This window comes from Lethenteron reissneri, chromosome 2 (genome assembly GCF_015708825.2).
Source record: "Lethenteron reissneri isolate LAM-NWPU_2019-01 chromosome 2, ASM1570882v1, whole genome shotgun sequence".
Taxonomy (NCBI): domain Eukaryota; kingdom Metazoa; phylum Chordata; class Hyperoartia; order Petromyzontiformes; family Petromyzontidae; genus Lethenteron; species Lethenteron reissneri.
In genome coordinates, this window is record NC_083780.1 from 7752050 (window position 1) to 7764047 (window position 11998).

Sequence of the window (11998 nt, forward strand, 5' to 3'; positions counted from 1 at the left end):
CGAAATTGGCAGAGCATATTAAATTTAACATTCATAAGCTGACAGAGGCAAGGGAGGCCGCACGGCTTAATTCGCGGGCTCGCCAAATTGCAAACGAGCGGTTGCGTGCACGGAAGGTGTCCGTGCACAACTGGGAACCAGGTGACAGGGCCTGGCTGCATTGCCCTCAGGCACCTTTGGCTACGTCGCCTAAATTGTTGAAGCTATGGCGGGGACCCGTGGAGGTCGTGCGGGTTGCACGCCCCCAGTGCGTTCAGATAAAATGGGGAAAACGCCGTTGGTACGTCCACCCCTCCCAACTGAAACCGTTCTCGCCTCCATATGGCCTCCCCTTGTGTCGTGAGGGCCGAGCATGTGACGTGACCGACGACCCTAAGGGGGAATTGTCTTTGCCTGCTCCTCACATGTCTCCGCCTGATCCGCTCCCAGGTGTCTCGGAACTGACAGCTGCCGACCACCGGCGGCCGGATCTTCGCGGCGGGGCCGGTCCTTCCAGGCCCGATCCGCGCCGTCTAGAGCTGCCGGAGCCACCGGACGTATGCCAGCGTCCCGTCCCATACGACGGACCGGCCAGACGGACTCGCGCTAGGTCGCGCTACTTTGTGTGACCTACCATGTGAGGAGTCGTGGCAGACGGAGCGCCTCGGCACTGCGTTTAGTCACAGAGACACGTGGCGCGTTCGTTTTCGGGTGTTCGCTCTTATTGTGTTGTTCGTCGGGCTGTATATTGCTTCATATTTAAGTGTTGTGTTGTGTTGTTGTTGTTGCGTTACGGGGCACACTGGGAGGTGGAGTTTCTTTATTACTGCGTTGACGTTAGGTTGTGTTGTTGGTTAACAGCCGGGCCGGCTGCAAGCTATGTGGGAGGGGGTGATGTAGAGGTGATACGCGCTGGGATTAGGGATCGTATGCCAGCGCGTAATGATTGGCTGTGTAGGTGGTGACGCGCGCTGACGGTGGAGGATCAGGGGTCAGCGCGGGGTCGTGGGTTACGGGGTACTGATTGGCTGTGGGCCCGTGACGCGCTGAGAGGGAGTGATCGGGTGGCAGCGCGGTGTGATTGGTAGAGGAGTGTTAACACGCGCTGGGGAAAACGGATCGTAGAGAGAGTGCGTCGTGATTGGTCCACTAGGGAACGATGCTCACGTCGACGTCCGGATCAGCTCCGTCTCTCGTGAGCAGGGGCTATAAAAGGGGATGCACACAGGCGTAAGGGCAGTATGTAACCAGCGAAGAATGAAGACGGGGATGAAGACCTAGAGCCCTGCGGTACCTAGTCCCGCTGTCCTAACGGGACCGGGACTCTGTGTAACCCAGAGGCGAGTGTAGTGTGTGTAGCCAGAGGCATAGAGTCTACACGAGCCGAATGTATTGTGTGTAGCCAGAGGCATAGGGTCTACACGAGTCAAGTGTATTGTGTGTAGCCAGAGGCATAGGGTCTACACGAGTCAAGTGTATTGTGTGTAGCCAGAGGCATAGGGTCTACACGAGTCAAGTGTATTGGGTGTAGTCAGAACCATAGAGTCTACACGAGTTAAGTGGAGTGTGTAGTCGGAAGAAAGGAGACCACACGTTGTATTGTGAACGTAAAGATTTAATAAAAGTGTGTTACCCGTCAAGAAGTTCCTGCCGTCAATTCCAATACTTCACATGTGTCCTCAAAGCCTCCACCACCCGACGCAACCAATTAAGTAAGCTTGTCCCGAGAAACAAAGGACAGCCGTGTGAGAGAGAGAGAGAGAGAGGCAAGGAGCTGCGTGCATTTCTCAGCAGACGAGGCTGCGAAACTTGCTTGTACCCGTCGTCGTCGCATTTGATATGCACGAAGCCCCGAGGCCTCCACAGCACGCTGACGAGCGTCGTCATTTGAGCGAGGGTCCGCGCGTCGTGCCAGGAGGCGGATGACAGAAGGTGCCGTAGCTCCGGAGGGCAGCTGTGCGAGAGAAGGAATCGCGTCCCAGAAACCGCGTATGGAGCTGAAGGTGTGGGGGCTGCCACGGTGGCTAGGAGATGTTAACTACCTCGCTAGGTATACAGGAGGTTGTGGGTCCAATCCCGACCATCACGCCTGCTGCTGTATATTTGGAGTTTGCGTGTCTCTCTTTCATCATCATCACGGTGGCTAGGATATGTTGACTACCTCGCCAGGTATACAGGAGGTTGTGGGTGCGATCCCGACCATGACGACGCCTGCTGTATATTTGGAGTTTGCGTGTCTCTCTCTCATCATCATCACGGTTGCTAGGAGATGTTAACTACCTCTCCTGGTATACAGGAGGTCGTGGGTGTCAGCCCAACGCAGGGTCACGTTTCGAGAGATGTTTTGCTCCACCCATTGTAATGAATGTAGCGGCTTCCAGTGGAAGCCTGGATCGTGGGAGCCCATGACTATATAACGTAAACAAATTCGAAACAACCCACTCTTGCTCGGAATTCGATGTCATGTGGCAGGAGGATACATTGTGGTAAGTGCATACAAAATATATTTCCGTACTGTACTTCCATGCTGCTATTGCGTCACGATGGCGAGATGTTAACTAACTCGCCCGGTATGGCAGGAGGTCGTGGGTTCGTTCCCGACCCTGACGCCTGCTGCTGTACATTTGGAGTTTGCGTGTCTCTCTCTCCCCGTGGTCGCGTGGATTTATCTCCGGGCCCTGCCGTTTTTCCCTCCACATTTAGAATCGACATCACGCGTTTCGTGTCTTTGGCTGCTGGGAATTTCCACGTGATGAATATTTCCCAGACCTTGCAACACTCATCCGATACGCCCTCTTGACATGAGTCTGTGTGTCGGGATTTTAAGGAGATCAAAGTAGCCGACAAAGTCTGCACCGAGCACTGCATCGGCACGCCAAACGACGCCCCTCCCATGCATACGTCGTCATGCTACGTCAAATACTCAATTGTAACAACAGCAATGGACCCCATTCGCTCCACCACAGCGCTCGTGCCAGGCTAGCTGTCCTTTTGAGCCCACGTGACCTACAACACACGCACACTGCTGTCGCGCGGATGCGCCCACTCAGGCCGGCACGTTTGTGTTGCCGCCGTACGTTTTAGCGCGCGCGCGCATTACGCGTACGCGCGTGCAAATGCAATTTCGAGCGGACCACTTCTGCCCATCTACTCGAGTGTGAGCGAGCGCGCGAGCATCAATCCGCGTGCCCTCCGATAACTCTGTACGCACGCTGCCCCGAGCGTTCGCGTGACGCGGGTGCCCGCCGCGCTCTTGCGTGCGGTTGCTTCGCTGCCGTACGAGCGCGGGGAAGTTTCGTTGCCACACAGACTTTGTGGGGAAAAATTCTAACCAGAGCCGTTGCGTAAGAACGGAGGAGCGGGGGGGGGGGGCAGAAAACAGAGCGTGTAACTCGAGAGGTGGGAGAGTGTTTACCCCCCCGCCCTTCTATTTTGTTGTTGCACCGATGGCTCCCTTCATCGCGACCACCGCGACGATGAAGCAGGCGATCCAAGCGTGGCTTCCCCCGTTGGGCTGTGTGCACGTTCGTACGTTGAACCTCTTTCGCGCCGTATGTAGCCGGCCGTGCGGAGCGCAGGTGTCGGGCTGTTTGTTGAGTGTGTCTTCTCTCAAGCGTTTTGCCACGTATCACGACGACTGCGGGATGTTCGTACGTTGAACCGCTTTCGCGCCGTACCGAGCCGGCCGTGCCAATCGGAGGTGCGCGTCAGACGTACGCGGGATTCCTCACGGGCTGACGTCGGTGAACGTGTCCCCCGCCGCTCGGTGCCCGGCGAAAGCTTCGGGAGAAGGAACGTTGGACACGCAGCTCGAGCCGGAACACCACGCGGCCGTAGGAACGCACGCGTCCCACGTACGCGTCGAGCGCACGCATGAACGCACGCGTGAACGCACGTGTCGAACGTACGCGTCAACACGCGCGTCGGACTTACACGTCCAACGAACGCGTTGAACATACTCGTCGAACGCACGCATCTAACGCACGAGTCAAACCTACGCGTCAACGTACGCGTTAAACTTACACGTTTAGCAGTAGTTGGTGGAGGATCACAGATGAAGCGGGTACAGTGGTACCTCGGTGTACGTCGTTAATTCGTTCCAGGAGGTAGGACTTGTACCGAAAATGACGAACACCAAACGAATTTTTCCCGTAATAAATAAAGGGAAAGGAAAGAATCCGTTCCAGAGTATTAGAAATTATATTTTATACGGCATATTATACATTAATGGGGCTGTATAAAATAATTTAGACACTACTTATGACTAAAATGCATACATAAATTAAAATAAATGCATACATAAATAAAAATAAATTGAGATAAAAATAAAATTGAACGTCCCTTTACCTTGCTGAGAGGAGTTGATAGCCTACGAGGATGGTGGTGAGGAAGGGGAGGGGGAGGAGATGCTATTTCTTGGAAGGAGACTCCCCTTCCATTAAAACTTCACGAAGCTGAAATTCTAGGGTTTTTTTTCTCTTTCTCTTTTCTGTCTTTTTTTCTTGACTTGGACCTGATTCAGGCTCACCAGGTTTGAGTTTTACTAAAAAACCTGTCCAGCAAGGCTTGTGCACTGAACGAGATCTACTCTACAGGCAGACTGAGGAGCGGCGCTTTTTTTCAGTCGTGAACGGGGTCTACGCGGGCACGCGGCGACTCATCCCCACCCACACAAGTTCTAGCAAGCGCGTCGTATCCCAAGCAAGACGTCGTATCCCAAGACATTTTTTTCCCGTCAAAACACGACGTATACCAAATTCTACGTATTCCAAAGCGCTCGTATACCGAGGTATGACTGTAATTGGCTTTATAAACACAATTTCTAACCACGTTGTCGAGCGGGTGCACATTAATAATAATAATAATTCTTCTTCTTGGTTCTTTCGGTAAAGTCACGTAGAATGGAAATAATAAAATAATAAAAATAAAACATAATAAAATAATTCTCACGACGTTTCGGCCACAACGCAAGCAGCCGTCCTCAGGTGGAGAGCAGGTCTGTCAAAGAACCAAGAAGATGAATCCCTGCAGTCACGAAAGCTTTAAATCGAAAAATAATAATTATATTTATAAAGCAGATTTCGTCAAGGATCTCAAAGTGCCGTACAAAACACAGCGACAATCATCGGCGTGACGAGAACTCGTGAAACTAAAAAAACTAACAAACGGTTAAAGCCGCTTACTCAGTTGCTTAAAAGTTTCTAAAGTGTACAGATGAGATTTAAGACGAGCTTTAGAAATATTGCCACAGACTCTGAGATCCTGACACCTCGTGGGAGATAGTTCCAGGAGAGTCTGGGGCCCACAGTTATAGTTTTAAGTCTCGCACTGCCACGCTGTTCCGGCAGCTTCGTCATGGCTTACAGCACAACTATTACTACTATTTCGATTTAAAGCTTTCGTGACTGCAGGGATTCATATTCTTGGTTCTTTCGGTAAAGTCACGTAGAAGGGAAATAATAAAATAATACAAATGTAAAACAATAAAAATTTTCACGACGTTTCGACTGCAACACAAGCAAAACATTTTCTTGCTGTGGATTTCAAACCTGATGATGAACATTTAATTCTCACGACGTTGATATGTAAACTCCTTTGTCAAGGCTCTCTCCTCCTCCCACCCAGCTTCAAGTGCGCTGCCAAGCTTGGCGGTGTTCATTAAGACGCTGTCTTCCCGACAGCTCTGTTTCTTCACCTGAGGACGGCTGCTTGCGTTGTGGCCGAAACGTCGTGAGAATTTTATTCTATTATGTAATTTTTTATTATTTAATTATTTCACTTCTACGTGACCCGGAGAAAAAATCCACGCTACCGCAGTGAGATCATGCCAACTCCAAATATACAGAGCTCAGGGTCGAGAGGGAACCTACCTTAACATCTCGCCACCAAATTTAGAAACAGGTGTTTGGAGCATTTGGCTTCTATGAATTTCCACACGATAAGCCACTTCGGTGAGCTATCACTTGTGGCCGGTTCGCTTCTGAAAAAGAGCTATAACAGCTCAGTGGGCCTTACCTGGTAAAAAAAAAAAATTGTGAATCGTTAATAATTCTCAGACTTTTGTACAATCCACTGCTGGAATTCGACATCGGTCACGGGTTGTTGTTTGCACATTCGTCGCCACGCTGGACGTTGCGGGTTGGCGAAGTGGGGTGGGCCTCTACTGATTCGGATATCGTTTGCCGCTGATGTTAGCCGTGGCCGGGCATCGAACTGTGGTGGCCAGGTCAGAGGTCGCAACCGGGTACCCGATACCCGTACCCTACCCGATACCCGGCTACTTGTACCCGGCCGGGTACGGGTATGGTTAGGGAACGGGTACCCGTACCCGGCCGGGTACGGGTACGGGTAGCCGTTTGTGACTCTGGTGCGGCCGGGTACGGGTAGGGAATCAAAACCCGTTTGCAACCTCTGGGCCAGGTTCATGGCACAGCGCCCCGACCACTGGGCCACCGCCTCCGATGCGCACGACACAAAGGTCGGTTTGCAGCCCCTGCAAATTGCTCGCCCTTGTCATCGTGGGGCCTCCACTGGAGCGACCTTGAGGGAATCTGGTGCGCTCTGCGACGCTGGCCGGATGCTCCAGCGGAGGCGAGCGTTACCCACGCTTCACCCCACCGCCGCGCGACTTCCGTGCCGGAACGTGGAATTGCACCTGGCGACCTCCGGCACAACGCGACGGCAGCTCCCGCCCGTGGACCCTCCGAGGCGTCCGCGAATCTAAACGGCGTCGGGAATTTGTGGACCCTCGCTCGACAACCCTACGAATGAGAAGGGTTCGGGAACAAGAGGAAGGCCGACAGGAATGAGTTCTGCCGCATTGCAGCCTGGCGGGGCGGGGCGGCGATGGGGGGGGGGGGGCGGCATCGGCGGTGACATTTCTCCGACGTGAAATATCTACAAACAACATTGCAATCTGCATGCCGCTTTCGTCAGAGATAATTGCGTCGGTGCAACGATACGGGGTATAAATAGGCGCTGGGGGAACAGACATATCAGTTGGCATTCCGTCTCTGTCAATGCGAACCACGTGATTGCAGTGGCCGGGGCGTACAACGACTAATAATAACTCGCAGCCCCCCGTTTTGTCGATCCGCTGCTGACGTGAAGGCCGCCCCGACAAGCCGGGTCATCGTGGCGATTGTTTGAAGGTGTCGGGGGGGTTGTGTGGGGAGAGAACCAGGGGACCCGGTTCAAATACCGCTCGCCAGAGTGCGATGCGGCCCATCCACTGCGAACATCCCTCTCTCCAGGGTCGGATGTGCGATTCATTTGTCTGTTCACGTTGTTATGGCCGTTGTCGCCGTCACTGCGCCGCGTGATTTGCGCTCGCCACGCGTGAGGACTTGGGCCACGTCAATTGATGCCGTCCGCTTTCTCAGTCGAGGAAGTCGAGAGAATTGCGGCGATGGCGGTGAGCTTTAGCGGGAGGGACGAATTGAAAAACGCCGGATTGGGATGGAGGCGAGGGTGGGTTGGGGGGAGGGGTATCGACTAAATAATTGGGCAGCGCTTACACAGTTGGGGTATGATTCGACGAGGGTCGAGAGAGGGACACGGCGGCGCAACATGCAGCGCCCGGGCGCCGGCGGTGCAGAGCCACCGGTTGACCTTTGGGCGGTGCAGAGCCACCGGTTGACCTTTGGGCGGTGCAGAGCCACCGGTTGACCTTTGGGCGGTGCAGAGCCACCGGTTGACCTTTGGGCGGTGCAGAGCCACCGGTTGACCTTTGGGCGGTGCAGAGCCACCGGTTGACCTTTGGGCGGTGCAGAGCCACCGGTTGACCTGCCGGCGGTGCAGAGCCACCGGTTGACCTTTGGGCGGTGCAGAGCCACCGGTTGACCTGCGGGCGTGCGACGGTGCCGGAGTCGCCCACGTGTGACAAACCCCCGGACCGCAGACGACCCGATCCTGATCGCTCGAGCGGCCGCGAGCTCGCGCGTTGGGGAGGGTCGCGTTGACGCGTTTTGGACAAGGCGGCGGCCCCCCCGAGGTGGGAACCGGGTACCCGATACCCGTACCCTACCCGATACCCGGCTACCCGTACCCAGCCGGGTACGGGTACTGGTACCCGTTTGCGACCCTGGTGCGGCCGGGTACGGGTAAGGAATCAAAACCCGTTTGCGACCTCTGGGGGGGGTCGGCGGCGCGGTGACGGTGACGGTCTGTGTTGAATAAAGCCACGGGGTCCTGTCAGCAGAGGGTAAATAATAGATGCTGTACATGACTTGGGACGGTTTTGTTGCGCGCCGGCAGTCTTGTAGGTAAATCCGGCGCGAGCTTCGAGCGTCGCTGTTGTGAGCGTCCGCAATGTGCCACTGTCAGCGTGGCGCTTCGGGCGAAAGGCGCAAAACAAATGCTGCGATTCATTTGTCTAGTCCCGTTGTTATCGCCGTTGTCACCGTCGCTGTCGCTGCGCCGTGCAAAATCGCGCTCGCCCCGCGTGAGGACTTGGGCCACGTCGATTGATGCCGTCCGCTTTTTCAGTTGAGGATGTCGAGAGAATTGCGGCGATGGCGGTGAGCTTTAGCGGGAGGGATGAATTAAAAAATGCCAGATTGGGATGGAGGTGAGGGTGGGGGGGTATCAACTAAATAATTGGATGTTGCGTGGCACGTTGGGAAGACAGCAGCTCGTTTTGCCCCATAATTAGCTGATCTGGGCAGATGCTGAAATTAACTGGCTGGTAAACAAAAAAAAAAACACATTTAGCATCGCTGATGGGAGCTATGGATGCGCAACTCCACGCTCACGGCCGCCGTACGTTGATCACAACACGGCTGAAGTATTTGTGAGCCTGACAGAAATCGGACTTGCAGAGATGTGTCCAGGGTATCGCACGGACGCTGAACTCCTTTTGCGCCGTGCGTAGCCAACCGTGCTAATCGTGTACGTGCGGGGGAAGGACGAAAAACTGAACGCGAAAAGCGGTGAGAAAGACATTCTAGATCTAATCCAGATACTCTTCAATCGCGATCCTAGATCCTTGTTGCTAGTTAATTTAATTGGTCAAAAATCTCATTACAGTACTTCCACCTGGTTGAACATAGATCCTTATCATTATTATTATTACTGATAAGTAATAGTAATGGTAATTCACAAGCCTTTGTTTGTCCACTGCTGGATGAAAGCCTTCCCATGGCATCTCCGTTATTGGGGGTTATTGGGGGGGGACTGCGAGTGGTGGTTTGACCATACTTCACCGCACCGGTCAGTGTGTGTCGGTGAGGGTGAGAGAATTGTCCAGAGCCGGTTCATACATTTCAAGCGAGCTTACAACCTCGATGATTTCATAGTGCGCCATCTCGCAGTGGCTTCCTGATATCGGAAGGAAGAGCGTTCCAGACGGCCACAGAAGCAGCATCTGAAAGCGCGCAATGTAGTGACCCTAAATAATAATAATAGTAATACAATAACAATACTTATATTTTATATAGCAGTGTCATTCGTGCCAACAGCATCCCACAATTCTGTACATTAATTATATATGAGGACCAAATCCCACGTACACGCGTTGGCTACGCACGTCACAAAAAAGCCACGCGCACACGCACATACACACACGCACATACACACGCACATACACACACGCACACACACACACGCACATACACACACGCACACACACACACGCACATACACACACGCACACAACACACGCACACACACACACGCACACGCACACGCACATACACACACACGCACATACACACACGCACATACACACACGCACATACACACACGCACATACGCACACGCACACGCACATACACACACGCACATACACACACGCACATACACACACGCACACACACACGCACACAACACACGCACACACACACACGCACATACACACACACGCACATACACACACACGCACATACACACACGCACACACCACCACGCACATACACACACCACACACACACGCACATACACCACGCACACACACACATACACACGCACACACACACACGCACATGCACACACGCACATGCACACACGCACACGCACACACGCACACACACACGCACACACGCACACACACACGCACATACACACACGCACACACGCACACGCACACACACACACACATACACACACGCACACACGCACACACACACGCACACACTGAGCAAATGAAAAGCCTACTGCCAAGCAAAAATATAAAGTGACTAAACAAATTAAGAAACGGCACCAGAGCAAACAACAAGAACAACAACAAGGTTATCGCAACGGAGGAATGAGTCCATGAGGTGGAGTGCGCCGCTGGGAGACTCCACCAAGGTGACCTTTGACCTGTGACCTGGAGAAACTCCGTCACAGCCGGTGACCTGCGGGCATCTCGCAGAGACCCCCCCCGCCCCCCTCAATCCGCTGACCCCCATGCCTCTGCCACGGCCCAAACGCATCGGCGGTTGACGTCGCGCAGGACGTAGCGTGTGACGTCGCGTGTGACGTCGCGTGGGATGTCGCGTGCTTCTGCATTGTGGGGAGCGGTGGGGTAGCGGTTAGCGAACTGCTCCACGAACCCGGCGACCTGAGTTCGATTCCCTCTCACGGCAAACCACCGGTCACGATTGCCTGAACCGGTCCTGGCCCTTCCCCTAAGTCGACTCAACCTCAAATGAGTACCGGGTGCGGTGCGTAAACATCGCCACTGGGGAGACAAAGGCGGCCGGGCGTGGTGTTCGCCACCCACCCCCTCGTGTGCCGTGCCGGCCTTCGGAGGTGCTCGCTAACAGCACTTGCCCCAACAGTCTGTTAAGGCTATATGGGGGATCTTTGCCTACATCTGCACGCGACGCCCACGCGTGTGCTTAGTCGGTGAGTTGGCGCCCTTAAATAATGCAACTCTCCAGTAATAATTACAATTGTTCAGCCTCAGTTCACGGGGCTCGGAGCCCAAGGCACACTTTTGGCGATCGTGAGCGCTTGCTCTTAATTCGCGACGCTCAAATTGACTCTGCGGTAATTCCAGGGCTCTCTCATCCTTTTTTATTTTATTTTACACGCTTTTTATTAACTCACTCTGTCTGTTGTATCCTCAAATCTTGTAACTCAATTTTAACCCACTTCCCAAATTTGGTATCGACTGCAAACTTGGTATACTTATGTCATACTGATGACAATACTATATTCTATCATTAAAAATTAAAAATATATATTTTTTAAGCATTATTTTTTATATGCTATGTTTCGGCTTGGGTTTAATTGTCCACGGTCAACTGACGTTGGCTGTAAATCACCACGGCCCCTTACGTTATGGCAAGCCTCGGGGCCATTTCCTGGAGTCGTTGAGTTCTTCCATTACTAGTCCAGTACATTTCATTAAAGCGTGTTTTAAAAAAGTTAAAATAAAAATATATTACTTATTCCATTGTCTTCTGCGAGCGAACTGGTCTTAACAAAAAAAAAAACGCCAAACAGAGAATGAAATCTTTCATTTTTTGCTGTTCAAGAGTTTCCACCTAGGAGGGAGCATGCGTGTAATTGGTAGCCTGGTGATCACAGTGATGAGCGTATTGATAGACCTCTGGGGTACGCGGCGGTGGTGGCAGCGGTCGCGGGCGCTCGCGGAGCCCGATGGTTGAAGACCGCCGTGCCAAAACAAGGCCCCGTATTGGATGAGAGCAACAGGAGGACGTGCGTGACACGCTGCCCGCGTCACACCACACGCTGCCCACATCACACCACACGCTGCCCGCGTCACACCACGCGCTACCCGCGTCACCTGCCCGGGAGAGTTCGGTGCCGAAAATTGTTGCGTGCGGTCGGCTGTGCCAGCCGAATGCAGCGGGGGCAGAAGACGCGACGTGGCACGGACCGTGCGCAGTTGGCTCCGCGCGGTGCGAAACAAGTTCGGCACGCGTACGTGGAGGACATGCAAAGGTTTGCGGTACGCGCATGCCACCCGAGGGTGAAGGGGCACAATGACCGGGGTGCTTTTGGCTGTCGGTCCACCCTGTCGTGTCGGTGCGACTGATCCGGGTCACATTCCGCCGACTGCTGTTGACAG